Source organism: Prionailurus bengalensis, chromosome E2, assembly GCF_016509475.1.
Source record: "Prionailurus bengalensis isolate Pbe53 chromosome E2, Fcat_Pben_1.1_paternal_pri, whole genome shotgun sequence".
Lineage (NCBI taxonomy): Eukaryota > Metazoa > Chordata > Mammalia > Carnivora > Felidae > Prionailurus > Prionailurus bengalensis.
The window spans coordinates 23,236,748-23,250,856 of record NC_057352.1 but is presented as its reverse complement, the minus strand read 5'-3'; positions in this window follow the sequence as shown (position 1 = coordinate 23,250,856).

Here is a 14,109-nt window from a genome sequence, read left to right as displayed (position 1 = left end):
TAAACCTGTATCATCTCTGGCAATTTCCGTGGGTCAGGAATTCAGTGATGCGGAGAGGACACCCAGTACCCCCCCAATAGCCCTTTCTACCAGGGGCCCCCTCCTTCGGCCACCTCCCAGCTTCCAGCAGGTGTCCGGGCTTAAGTACTTGCTGCCCCTTTGGTCGAAATCCTCACTGCAGAATTTTCTTTTTCAGTCGCCATCAGCTTTGCTAGCGGAGCCCCAGGCAGGAGCCAGCCCAGGTCGGTGGGCAGCAGGGCCTGCGGCACACCAGGCCAGTCCTGGGGATCAGAGGCCCGCGCACGGTGGCCGCTCTGCCAGAGCCGGCAGCGTGGAGAGTGATCTGAGCGAGCCAAGGGATTGCTCTCAAGTAAGCTCCTCAAAATAACTCCAGGAACCTCAGAGATTACAGCGCCCACACAATGGGAGCAAAGAGGCTTCCAATAATGCGGCAATCAGGGGAAGGCCACGGCGCAGGGAGAGCAGAGAGCGCAGAGACCTCAGCGGAGACCCCTGCTCGGCAGTCCCGGGGGCCAGGCTTGCGGGAACCCCTGTTCGGGCAGCCCCGGAGGCCAGGCTTGCGCGGCGGCCGCGTTGCTTCACCCGGAAAACAAAGGCCCTGGGCCCATCTGCTCCGGGCGGGGGAGGGAGTCCCAGTCGCTAGCACCGCCAGCAAAACGAGCGAGACAAAGGGCGCAACCCCGCCGGTGTGCATGGGCAAGTAATTAAGGGCTAGTGGAACGTCGTGTGTGGATTTGCAACGAATGTGACCGGCCCCGATGCCCCTTGTTTTCACCGGGCTGCTTTCTGCTAAGTTTAAGTAATTTGCATTTCATTTCAATAAAAATGAATAATGGCCGAATTTGGGGTTTATTTACATAGCATGAAGTCTTCCTTTCCTTTATTATTGAGATAATTCAGCCCCGAGCAGGACGCACAGTGTGCAAAGGAAAGGTCTCCTCCCAGCCAGATCCCAGCTTCGCTTCCTCTGAGCCAGATAGCCAACTCTTGCTGTCCACCTTGGTTGTGGGAATAAACTAGACGGCCAAGGCTCTCACTTTGTTAGCCTGCTTTTCTTGCAGTGAAAGCTCCAGAATCTATGTAGGAGGGGCTCAGGGGTAGCAATGTCCTGGCAAGGAGCTGGAGGTTAAGGGGCATCTCTCAAGTTGCAATTGCAAAGTAAGCACACCCCTAAGGTTGCAACTTTTGACAATGTAACATTTTCTGAAGCTCCTTTTCTAAAATGTGTATCAGACCAAGGAAATGTCAGCAGTTGCATTAAGGAACAGCTCCAACTTCGCCTTGTCTGTGATTATTGCTGCATAACAGGTTACTTCAAAACTTAGTGGCCTCAGACAACAGTGAAGGTCTAATACATCTCACAGTTTCTGTGGGTCAAGAATTTGGACATGCTTTGGTTGGGCAGTTCTAGCCTGGGCTCTGTCCTGAGACTGCAGTCATTTGAAGGCTTGACTGGGGCTGGAGGATGGGCTTCCACCAGAACACACTTACATGGCTCTCGGCAAGGGGGCCTCAGTTCCTTGACACCTCGGCTGCTCCACAGGGCTGCCTGAGCATCCTCACCGCTAAGCAGTGGACTTCTTCCAGAGCAAATGATCCAAGACGCGAAGCAGGAGCCACCTATCTTTATGATCTAGCTTTGGTCACTTCCTCAATTTCCTGTGCGTGGGTGCAGCCCAGCATTTGTCAGCACGGCAGGGAGCTCCACAAAGGTGTGACTACAATACATGAGGGTCATTGAGAACTGTCTTGGAGACCGGTTATCACAAATGGTTACCATTAATATTATTTGGCAGGGTTTTTTTAAGGTCCGGAGGAGAGTACCACATGGCTAAAGCCACCATTTCTTATGTTCTTTCTAGTCAATGCAAATTCAGTGGCCAGTTACTGTTAATGGTATCCCATGTTGCAGCCAAACCAACCATCTGCCAACATGGACTCAGCGCTCTGTCAGTGCCAGCCCCCTTTCCAGATGGGGGAATAGAGCAGTAGTCAAGAGAGATGCGATTCTTCATCATGGGTCCCTGAGGTCCTGGAGAGGGAAGACACAAGGAGACAAATGGATGGCACTTAGTGTTGCGATGCTATAGAGGGAACTGTAGGTAGTGCTGTCAGTTAGGGGATCCAGGAAGGACACCAAGGCCTGAGCTAGGGGAGTCTGTCCACCTTGGTCGGGAATCAGAAATCTGCAATGACCCATGCTTTGGAATGAGGTGGCTGCAAGCCAAACCTTTCAGTAGAAAAACAGCCTGGATCAGATAGACTCTTGAGAGCATGGGGCACCCCTCATTTGCCTGACGCTCTCCCTCCTGGAATGTGAGATCCACAGGAGAGGAAATTACTATGCCTTATTTACCCCTGTTTCTTCGCCACCTAAAAGATGACTAGTATGTACTTGGCATTCACTAGTGATTATCACTAATAATTATTGTTTAGGGGCGCCTGGGTGGCTTAGTCAGTTAAGCTCAAGTCATGGTCTCGCGGTCCGTGAGTTCAAGCCCCTCATCAGGCTCTGTGCTGACAGTTCAGAGCCTGGAGCCTGCTTCACATTTTGTGTCTCTGCCCCTCCCTCACTCATACTCTGTCTCACTCTCTCAAAAATAAACATTAAAGAAAATTTTTTAAAATAATTATTATTTAATAATTATCAGCCTTGTTGGTGTCTCCAAGTATTTCAGGTTTAATGGAAGTCATTATTCATGTTAATAAACAAAAGTTATTGAAGTTCTCAGTCCACTTACAGTGGAATGTCAACACAGAATCCTAAAGATTGCCAGAGAGGGGTGGGGAAAACAGAGGGGGAGCCCCAGGAGCCTGTGTCTTCCTGGTTCCTCTTTCAGCCCTCTGTCTCAGCTTCTGCTTCAGAAGACTCTCTCTACTCAGCCTGCCTGGCCTGAATGAACGGGAACTTCAGATCTTCCCAGGACCTTCTCAAAGCATCTCCAACACAAAATGTTGGTGTCCCAGACTTTAAGGTTTATAGTAACCAGAGAGGGATAGATGTGACAGCATCAGCCATCAAATAGCCTGAGAGAGAATACCGAGACACCCCAGTTCTTGAAAGTTTCTGGGGCCCAGCCAGGCTCTCCCCATCTTGCTGCCCTCTTCCCAATGGACCGGCCTCAGTGTGTTCCCACTCTCTTCCTGGACTACCCTGTCCATAGCCATGTAGATCCATGCCATGTATCAGCAGTTGGGGGTCTAAAGCTCCAAACTAACACCTTGCCTTTCACGTGGTCACATTTTTAGTATTGCTGCCTACCTTTCTTCTAAGTGAAGCACAGCTGTTATACGTAACAGTTTATTGTATTCCCATAATGAAATATGCAACACCCCCTTCCTCTTACAAGTCACAAGTGTCCTAGTCAATTTTTGTGGGTTTTTAAATGGCAATTTTTAAATTCTAGCTATACATACATATGCATACATGCCCACAAGACCCCTGATCTGATTAAAACAAAGAAAATATCATCTTGAGAAAACTGACAAATCTTGAGTACTTTTTAAAAAGGTCTTTTGGTGTATTATATAAACACCATCACTTTGCAGAACAATTTGCTGTCCATGCAGTGATTTTAGGGTTTTTTTTTAAGATTGTCTATTATCAAAAGACTGTTTATCAGAGAGGTAGCACAATTGAATGAATCCCAGCCATTTTGTGGACAGGTGGACTGAGCGAGAAGTTCAGAGGGCATTCTGGAATGATTTGCAACGTCTCAAACAGAAATATAACATCTTTCATCCTCTGCAGAGTCTGGAGCTAAATTCACACCTTTTTTTTTTCTTCCCATCACTTAAAATCAAATTCTCGCCCTTAATACTTCCTTTCAGAACTGCACCAAAAATGATAATGTCTTCTCATGCATACGAATTACCCAAAGTGTATGAGAATCAGCCCCACTGGAGTGTGCTGAAGTCTTAACCCAACTAAATTTAAAGCTGCTAAGCCTCGATTAAGGCAAAGTTGTCTTTTTATTTTATAAGACATTTAGGACAGTTCACATCACCCTGCACTGATGCACTAAAATAGATTGTGGGCAAACTATAAAGAGAGCATATGCTCCCCATATCTGTTCTGGAGCCAGGTTGGATGATGAATTCTGATTTGGGATTGAAGCAAACAGTGGCATCTGTCTCCCCTGCACACACCTGTTTGGACACGGGTTTAACACCCTCCTTCACTGTTCATCTGTGGAAAGGTGGTACATTTTCAATGGATATCTCATGCTCTACAGACCACATGGACACGCAACAGTTATTTGCTGGAGGAACAAACTCCTTGGAGAAACAGCAATAAAAGAAGTCTCTCCTGCAACAAATTTCCACTAATCATAGTTTTTGTGGAAGCCAAATTTTAGGCTTCACAGCTAAGCTCAGAACATGAATTGAAGATACCACGAGGGGGAGCTAGAGATCAGGAAATCCAGAAACCATTGGGGCTGCAGACCGCTCAAGAAGCTCCGGACTTTAATCCAATGGACGAAGCCTTTCACTTGTGGGAACTGTGACAGCAACAACGACTTATATCTTCACCATTTTGCTACGATGGAGTTATTCTCTATATGCCCATTTTGATAAATTTGCACACCTTGTGATTACATAGAATTTCCTGACTGGCTGCAGGCTACAGAACCCAGGTCTGTGTGATAAACAAGCATCTTAAGTACTTTGTGTTCATATCCTTTTTAGCCTGACACAGACAGAAATTCCACTTGTCTACTTTAGTGCTTTTCCAGGGGAAGTTGGAATTGGGAGACACTGTCTTAACCTAGGTCCTTCCCTAAAAGCAGAGCCTGAGAGAAGTCCTGAAACAAGGATGGCTTCTTTGAGAAGCTATCCCAGGAATGGGGAGAAGGAAGGGGAGAAAATGGCAAAAGGGGAGGAGAGAAAGTGGATGCAAGGATGCATTATCAAGGCTGGCGGGTCATTGCTGTAGGCAGCCAGGGCTCAGCCCTGTGCAGACTTCTGAGCAGGCCTCCCAGAATTCTCTGCCTCCCCCCACCTCCCAGACCCCATCCCCCGCCCAGGGTTCCTATGAATGTTAATCTCCTGCACTTCCAGGCTGCATGTGTATCGTGTATGGTGCATGCTGAAAGGGCTCTTTCTGCCATCCCATGCCACGGCATTAGAGAAACCCTGGGGCCACAAGCAAAAAACGCACTTAAGGCAAGGTGCGATCAGGGCAAGGTAAGCTGAGGCTTGCGTGAAATCGTTCACCACAACCACAGCTGGCTGCAGAGTTGAGGCCAAGGGGATATGGGACAGGCAGTGCATAAGGCATGTCTGATACAGTCCACCCTTGTCCCCCTCAGGTCCACTCACACCCGCATTAAATCCAATCTGTCGCCACATCCTCAAGGCAGAGACCAGCCGAAATCCTTCCTGTAGATGGCCCTGGAGCCACAGTTGATATTCATCATCTCGCATACTAATACCAACCATTCTAGATTTCCGCTCTCTTGGCCAGCACTTGAACTTGTCTAAATTATATGCCAGGCGAGGTGACCAGACCTCCACCCCGGAGCATCCTAAATCCTTAGTTGCTCTTTTTAGCCCATGGTTGCTACAATTGCCCATTTATCTTTACTGCGGGACACACATTCACCAAGAGGTGCCTATGTGAATCCCCTGAGATGAGACATACCTGGCCCTCCCTCACTGTGAAGCAACACCTCTGTCCTTCATGATAATCAGGACTTGACTTCCCATCCATCATAATCACTACCTTTTATTGTTGTGGTGGTAAATACAGCACAACGTTTGCTTTTTTTGAGCGAGAGAGTGCACATGCACAACAGGGACAGAAGGAGAAAGAGACTCTTAAGCAGGTTCCACTCCCAGCGAGAAGCCCTACACGGGGCTGGATCCCACGACCCTGGTATCGTGACCTGAGCCATAATCAAGAGTCAGATGCTGAACCAAGCCACCCATGTGCCCCCCAAACTTATTTTTAAGTATACAACTCAGTGGTATTATGTTCACAATATTGTACAACCATCACTACTCTCTATTTCCAGAGCTTTTTTTTTTTTTTTTTAAATCGCCCAAACAGAAACCCTGTACCCATTAAGCAATAATTCCTTATTCCCCCTCTCCCAGCCCCTGGTAGCCTAATCTACTTCCTGGTTTACTTTACTCAGCATAGTGCTTTCAAGGTTCATCTATGTGGTAGCATGTATTAGAATTTCATTCCCTTTATGGTCGCATAATATCCCATTGTATGTCTGCCCTACATTTTGTTTATTCATGTATCTGTTTAAGGACCCTTCTGTTGTTCCCACCTTTTGGCTATTGTGAATTGTGCTGCAGAGAACATTGGCTTCCAAGTATTTGTTTGAGTCCCTGTTTTCAGTTCTTTTGGATATATACCTGGGAATGGAATCTTTTTTGAGGAACCACCATACTGCTGTTTCCCACAGCCGCTGTGTCATTCTACATTCCCACCACAAGGGGTCTAATGTCTCCACATCCTCACCAACACTTGTTCTTTTCTAGTAGCGTTTCCAATGGGGGTCAAGCAGTATCTTGTTATGGTTTGCATTTCTTTCATGACTGGTGGTGTTGGACAACTTTCGTGTGCTTTTTGGGCATTTGTAGGTCTCATTTAGAGACATATCTATTAAGTTCTTTGCCTGTTTTTCAACTGAGTTGTTTGTCTTTCTGTTGTTGAGTTGTAGGGGTTCTTTATATACAGTTGACCCTTGAGAACACAGTTTTGGGGCTTCCTGGGTAGCTCAGTCCATTAAGCGCTGGAGTCTTGGTTTTGGCTCAGGTCATGCTCTCACTGTTTGTGAGGTCAAGCCCTGTGTTGGGCTCTGCACTGACAGTGCAGAGCCTGCTTGGGATCCTCACTCTCCCTCTCTCTGCCCCCACTCATGTATACACGCTTTCCCTGAAAATAAATAAACTTGAAAAAAAAGCAAAGAAAACACACTTTTGAACTGTGTGGGTCCACTTCCATGTGGATTTTTTTGTTTTTGATAAATACAGTACAGTACTATGAATGTAGTTTCTCTTCCTTATAACTTTCTTAATATTGTTTTCTTTTCTCTAGCCTACTTTATTGTAAGAACATAGTATATAATATATATATAACATACAATTTATGTGTTAATTGACTGTATATGTCATTGGTAAGGCTTCCCGTCAACAGTAGGCTACTAGTAGTTAAGTTCTGGGTGAGTCACAAACTATACATGGATTTTCCACTGTGTGGAGGTCAGCACCACAAGTCCTGCATTGTTCAAGAGTCAACTATATTCTGGATATTAAACCCTTATTAGATGTATGATTTGCAAATATCTTTTCCATTCCCTAGATTATTTTTTTACTTTCTTAAGAATGTCCTTTGATGCACACGTTTTAAATTTTGATGAAGTCCGATTTATTTTTCCTTGTGCTGCTCATGGCTTTGGTGTCATAATCTAAGAACCCATTGCCATATCCAAGGTCATGAAGATTTACCCCTATGTTTTCTTTTGAGACATATATGGTTTTAGCTCTTACATGCAGGTCATTGATCAATTTTGAGTTGATTTTTATGAATGGTGTGAGGTAGAGGGTCCCTCTTCAGTTTTTTGCATGTGGAAATCTAGTTGTCCTAGCTTCTGCCTGCCCACCCCTTTTGTTTTTGCCTCTGGCCCACTTACATGAGAAACCCAGGGTGACCAGGTGGTGGTTATGCTTTAAATTCAGTGACATTTGCAATGTCCCCTAGTGGGAGAGACTGCCCTCCACTCCCTCTTCCCTCACCAAGAACCAAGACTGCTTATTTGCCAGAGCACAACCGAAGGTTGTGGGGACAAGAAGCACAAATTTCTCAAGTCAGTCACTGAGAGTGATGGTAAGAGAAGCCACTCTAACCCCCACCCCTTGGTTCCCGACTCATGGATTTCAGCTATTGGGAACATAGGACCAACATGGAGTTTAGCACATATGCTAAAGGATAGCACCCCACCTACACAGGGTGCTGTCCCAGGTTTTCCCCTTCACAGCCTTGCAATAGGCCATTCTGACTTTCTATTAGGCCAACTGTTTCTGGATGAATCTTTTGGTCATGAGTCCATTGTCTACTCCCTTTACTATAAAACAGATCCCTAGGCTTGAGGCAATGTTTGAATCCCATGCCAATAAGCCAGGCATCTGTAAGTCCTTGGATGGTTATGCTAGTGAAGGCACTATGGCAGGGAAGGAAATCCATATCTAGAATAAGTGTTGACTCTGGCAAGGACTAATCACTGTCTCCCCTAGGGCAGAAAGTATCTGACATAATTAACTTCTTACCAGTGTCCTGGTCTCCTTAACAAATCATGTCATATTGAGCACCCAGTATTGGTTTATGTTGCTGACAGGTAAGAGTCAGCAGTGGCAGTAGCCAGATCACCCTTAATAAAAGGAAACACATGATGTTGGGCCCACATATAGCCTGATCTTTGCCACCATTGCCATGCCATTCATGAAATTATTTATTGTCCAAACAGTGGGTTGGCTGATAATGGATCCATAGAGTGAATCATCTTATCTACCTAGATGCTGAGTGCTTCCTCTGCACAAGATGCTCTCTGGGATGGGTGGAGCCTTAAAATAAGGCCAAAGATTGGTACACTGGTGCCCATTTCCATAGATTAGTATCACTGATTTTTCCTTTTGCCTCAAGCTCCAATATAACCCAGCACAGTACTGTTACTGATCCTCTGTTTATTTCAAATTTTGGTATTTTGGGAGGCGCCTAGGTGGCTCAGTCAGTTAAGTGTCCCACTCTCAGTTTCAGCTCAGGTCATGATCTTATAGTCATGAGATCGAGCCCCTCATTGGGCTCTGCCCTGGGTATGGATCTTGCTTAAGATTTTCTCTCTCATCCTCTCCCTCTGTTCCTCCTGTGCCCGCTCAAGCGTATGTGCTCTTTCTCTCCCTCTGTCTCCCCCCCCCCAAAAAAAAGGTTTTTGGTATTTTACTCATCATGGATTTTTTTTACATTAATTTTGACCCTTTAAATATTATAGTTAACATTTTTCTTCACTATCAATACATTTTTCACACAAAGTGAGGGCTATCCTTGTCCCAGCCTGAGGGCAATAGTTTTTTACTTAACATCCACATGTTGAACCAGTCTGTCTGTAAGCCAGATCCAAGTTTTCTCCTCCTGAGTCAGGGGGACATAGGCACATATGTTCTTACTTTATTGTAAGAACATAGTATATAATATATATAACATACAAATTATGTGTTAATCGACTATATATGTCATTCGTAAGGCTTCCTACCACCCCACCATAAGCCCAGAAGGTCATATCTTAGTCCTTTTGGGCTGCTATAACAGACCATAAGGAACCAGGTAGCTTATAAACAATAAACATCTATTTCTCACAGTTCTGGAGTCTGGGAAGTCCAAGATCATGGCACCAGCAGGTTCGGTGTCCTGTGACCGTCTTCTTCTGGGTTGTAGAGTGCCAACTTCTCCCTGTGTCCTTACGTGGTAGAAAGGGCTAGGGAGCTCTCTGGGGTCTCTTTTATAAGAGGACTAGTCCCACTTATGAGGGCTGTATCCTCATGGCCTCCCAAAGTCCCCATTACTAATACCACCACGTTTAGTGTTAGGAATTCAGTGTATGAACTTGGAGGGAACACAAGCATTCAGACCATAACTGGCTCTAAGTGTGAGCTAAAGGAGAAGTGTCATTGCATCAGAGACAGATGATCTAAGGGTCTAAGCCACCTGTTCACATAATTTACATGTTTCTATTGGACTTCCTTGAGTGGACCTGATCCTGAATACACAATTTTCATTGCATGATGGATCACTATTGTGCCCTTCCAATCAATGACTTGTTGAGTCTGACAATGCCCAACTCATTATGGTTAGTCCAACAGCACAGTCACTGCTCTCTGATTAGTAGGCACCAAGTCTCTACCAGACCCAGTTGCACAACAGGAGCTGGTTCTTAAAGTATGAGTAGTTCTCTGCAACAGAAGGAATGGTCTTACTCCAGAATGCTGAAGGTCTACACTGTGACTCTCCCACTGGGGCTTGCCAGAGACTCAACATGGAACCCTTCTCCATCATAGAGGATACTGAGTCTATCACCATTGGTTCCTCCAGTCATACAACCTGAGCAGAAGAGCAAATTGCTGTAGAGCCCTCTCTTGCTCTGGACTCCCTCAAAACTGGTAGTCTTCCAAGTCATCTGAGTAATGAATCTGGAGAAATATTACCAAGTGTGCTGTTCCTAGAGTCCCAGAGGTAAACCAAGTACTGTGCTACTTTCTTAGTAAGAGATGATACAACAATCCTGCCATGTCCCAGGCCAGTGAGACCTCTAAAAACCTCATCAACATGGCATCCCCTGAATATTTCTAGGGTTCCCTTTCTACCCTTGGCATGCAAGTGTTTTCTTACTAGGACAGCCAATGCTTGCCACTTGCTGTTTACCAGGTCCATTTGGCCTAATGTTATAACGGAGCACCATTGTACTTTTCAGACTGTATTGTGACAGAGGGTACTGAGGTGCTATCTTATTCATGACATTTAGATTCTTAGTTTAATAAAGTCATTTTTAAGCATCTATGTAGGATTTCTTTCTGGTGTCCAGCCCCTGCATAGTCCCTGGCACATGGCAAGGGGTCAGTAAATGTTGGTTGGTTGGTTGGTTGGATGGGAGAATACATGAATGGATTTCCATCTCCTTGGAACTTCTCCCAAGACATCAGCCAAGTTGCCTGTGTGAAGTAGGTTCTCACAGGGTCAAAAGAGCAACTTATGGTGAAATTTGAACAATATCTGTAGATTAGACAACACTATTATATCAGTGGTTATTTCCTGATTTTGATAATTGAACTGTGGTTATATAAAACAATGTTTTTGTTTTTAGAAAATATACACAGAAATACTTAAGAAAAAAAGGGAAGTGCATCTGCAACTTATTCCCAAGTGTTTCAGGAAAGAAATTATACATCTATATTTCTACCTGTCAATTAAGAAAATGATAAGACAAAGTATAGTAACATGAAACATTTGGAGAATCTGAGGGATAGATATACAGGAATCTTCTTTCTATTTCTGCAACTTTTATGTAAGGTTGAGATCATCTCAAAACAAAAGTTAGAAATAAATACATTAATAATTATAATTACCAATCTTATCAGTCATGAATTATCAGTTTCATTAAAATCAAAAACTAAAACAAACAATACATTCGACTCTTTAGGACATCTTTATGCTCTTAGAACAAAAAGCCCCAAACAGAATCCACTTAAAATGGGTACAAATATGATTTGGTTATTGTCTACAAAATTGAACCTATCAACTATTGACAAGAAGTTTATTTTCAATATTTTACTAAACTAAATTCTAGGTTATTATGACCGCTATGCTCTAAATCTTAGGACAAAGGGTGGATCGACTATTTTTTTATTTATAGCTTTTATATTTTATTTTATTTATTTCATAACATTTCATTTATAACTTTGGTATTATTTATGACTGTCTTATTTTTAGGGGGAGAGTGGTTTTCTGCCAAAAGTACATGACATGCTCTGGCATCCTTTACTTACAACTTCCACAGGGTGATCACAAAAATATCATTCTTCTAAAACCATGTGAGGCTCCAAGTATTTGATATTCGAATCATCCTCCTTTGAACTCCTATCACGTCAACATTTTTGTCGATTTTCTTTCTTTTGATCCTTATCTGATCTAACTTGGCCAGAGGCGCAGGGCTTTCCACATGATCCCAGAAACTCTCCAACACTATTTTCATCAATTTCATGAAATCCTTGGTCTCTGTCAGGATTTTCAACCCCACTTCATAGACGATTTGCATCCCATCTCCGTTTTATTGATGGAAGTTTAAAACATGCTAGAGTCAGACCAAGATGCTGCCACGCTGGGCAGGGAGAAATTCTGGTGTCGGCAAGAAAACGAAGTTTGAGTGATTTGTGTGTATGTGGACTCTGAGGGTTTCTGCTTCCCTTGCACTGTGTCACCGTGGCTACGGGACTAAGGAGGCCCCTGCACGCTCTCCGAGCTGCCTGAGCCACGGGGTTGTGGAGCAGCGGAGACTTTTCTTCTGAGGAATTTCTAGGAAGCTTGCCATTCACCAGGTTTCCTAATTCTAGCAATCAGGGACCCTGTGAGGTCTGCTGGAGGAGAGAGAGAGGGAGAGAGAGACATTTGTGAAAGACCAGCAGCTTCTCTGATTAAATGGTTCTAACCATGTACTCAAAATCCTCCTACCTGGTTCCTGGTAGTTCCTCAATCCTTAACAGTCAAAACAATGCATGTTAAGGAGCACCTGGGTGTCTCAGTTGGTTAAGCGTCCTACTCTTGATCTCGGCTCCGGTTATGATCTCACAGGTCATGAGTTTGAGCCCCACGTGATTCTGCTTGTGATTCTCTCTCTCCCTCTCTCTCTTCTCTCTCTCTCTCAAGTAATTAAACATTTAAAAACATGAGTGTTAAGTGAAGGTTGGGGTCTTTCAAAAAGTGATTTTTAAAAGGGAGGTAAAGGAGGGATTACTAGATGGAGCACAGGGGATTTTGAGGACAGTAGACATGCCTTGTGTGACACCATAATAGAGGCAGGTCCTTATACACTTGTCAGAACCTACTGAGTGTGCAGCACCCAGAGTGAGCCAGAAACTATGATGATGTGTCAGTGCAGGTTCATTACTAGTAACAAATGCACCACTCTGGTGGGGGGTGTTGATAAGGAGGGAGGCTGTGCAAGTGTTGGGATGGGGGGGTGGGGGTGGGGTAAATGGGAAACCTCTGCACCTTCATTCACTTTTGTCGTAAACCTAAAACTGCTCTAAACAAATAAGTCTCAGGGCCCCTGGGTGGCTCAGTCGGTTGAGCGTCTGACTCTCGATCTCGGCTCAGGTCATGATCTACTGCTTGTGAGTTTGAGCCCCGTGTCTGGCTCTGTGCTGACAGCATGGAGCCTGCTTGGGATTCTCTCTCTTCCCCTCTCTCTGCCCCTCCCTTGTTTGTGTGTGCCTGCACATGTGCACTCTCTCTGTCTCAAAATAAGTAAACTTAAAAAAAAATAAGGCTTAAGAAAATGGAATATTTCTTTTTAAGCTGAATCAGTACTTGAAATTGGAGACAGTAATCGTGGCCACCATTTCCTGTGATTTTGCCAGCTCTGGGCTGTGAGCTTTATGTCTATGGGCACTTCTCTGTGGCACTGCATTTCACTGATGGGAGAAGTAAAATGACTGCATTTTACCAAGTACGGCCTTCAGCCCCTTGATGCTGAACTTCCCTTTCCCACCTGCTGGGGGTTCTTTACAGGGGATAGTATGTTGGCATCACCTTGGCCCACTGTAGGGGGACCTACAGACCCCCTCTGAGGGGCAATCCAGAGTCCCTTCAGCCCCACCAATGGCTGCCTTCTTATCTACACCTCCATCCCAGGCCCCCTGCCCCTCCCCATCCTCCATGTTCCTTTTCCTGGAGCCTAGCCACCTGCTGAGGTCGTCACTCTGAGAGGACTGCGGGGAACTGAGGTAGTCACAGGCTCCCATCTTTCTTCCCACACCCACTCCATGGTAGTCCCTGCCAGCTTCTGTGCTCAGGACACTCTGGTGTCCTCCACCTTTTGACCCAAGATTGCACCCATGGCTGTGTCCTCTTGGCTCCTCCCCGGGTGGCTTCCTCTGCTGCGCCTGCAGGTTCTGAGCTCAGCACACCTAGGTGGGATTGGGGTGCTTGCTCCTCCTCCTGCAGGCACCCCAGTCATTCCATGTGACTAACCCCCTCATACTCAGCACCCCACACGTGAGCCCAGGGTTTATTTGCACAGAGTTAAGTTCCCCTTGGGTAGCAAGAAAATAACCATCTCACAAACCAGGATCCTCTCCTCTGTGTGGCCAGGATCCTTTTTTCTGGACACAGACTTGCCTGAGAAGCCAGACCTTCATCCTTGTTTTTCGAGCGAGGACACTTCCAGGTAACAGGACGTTTAACTGCTTCTGATGCACATCCATGGGCATCACTGATACTGGAAATAGTCCTGGGCATGAGAGCTAAGGCGACTGCAGACTTTACAGAGCCACACGGGCTCTGGGGCTGCCCTCCTCTGTGCCCCA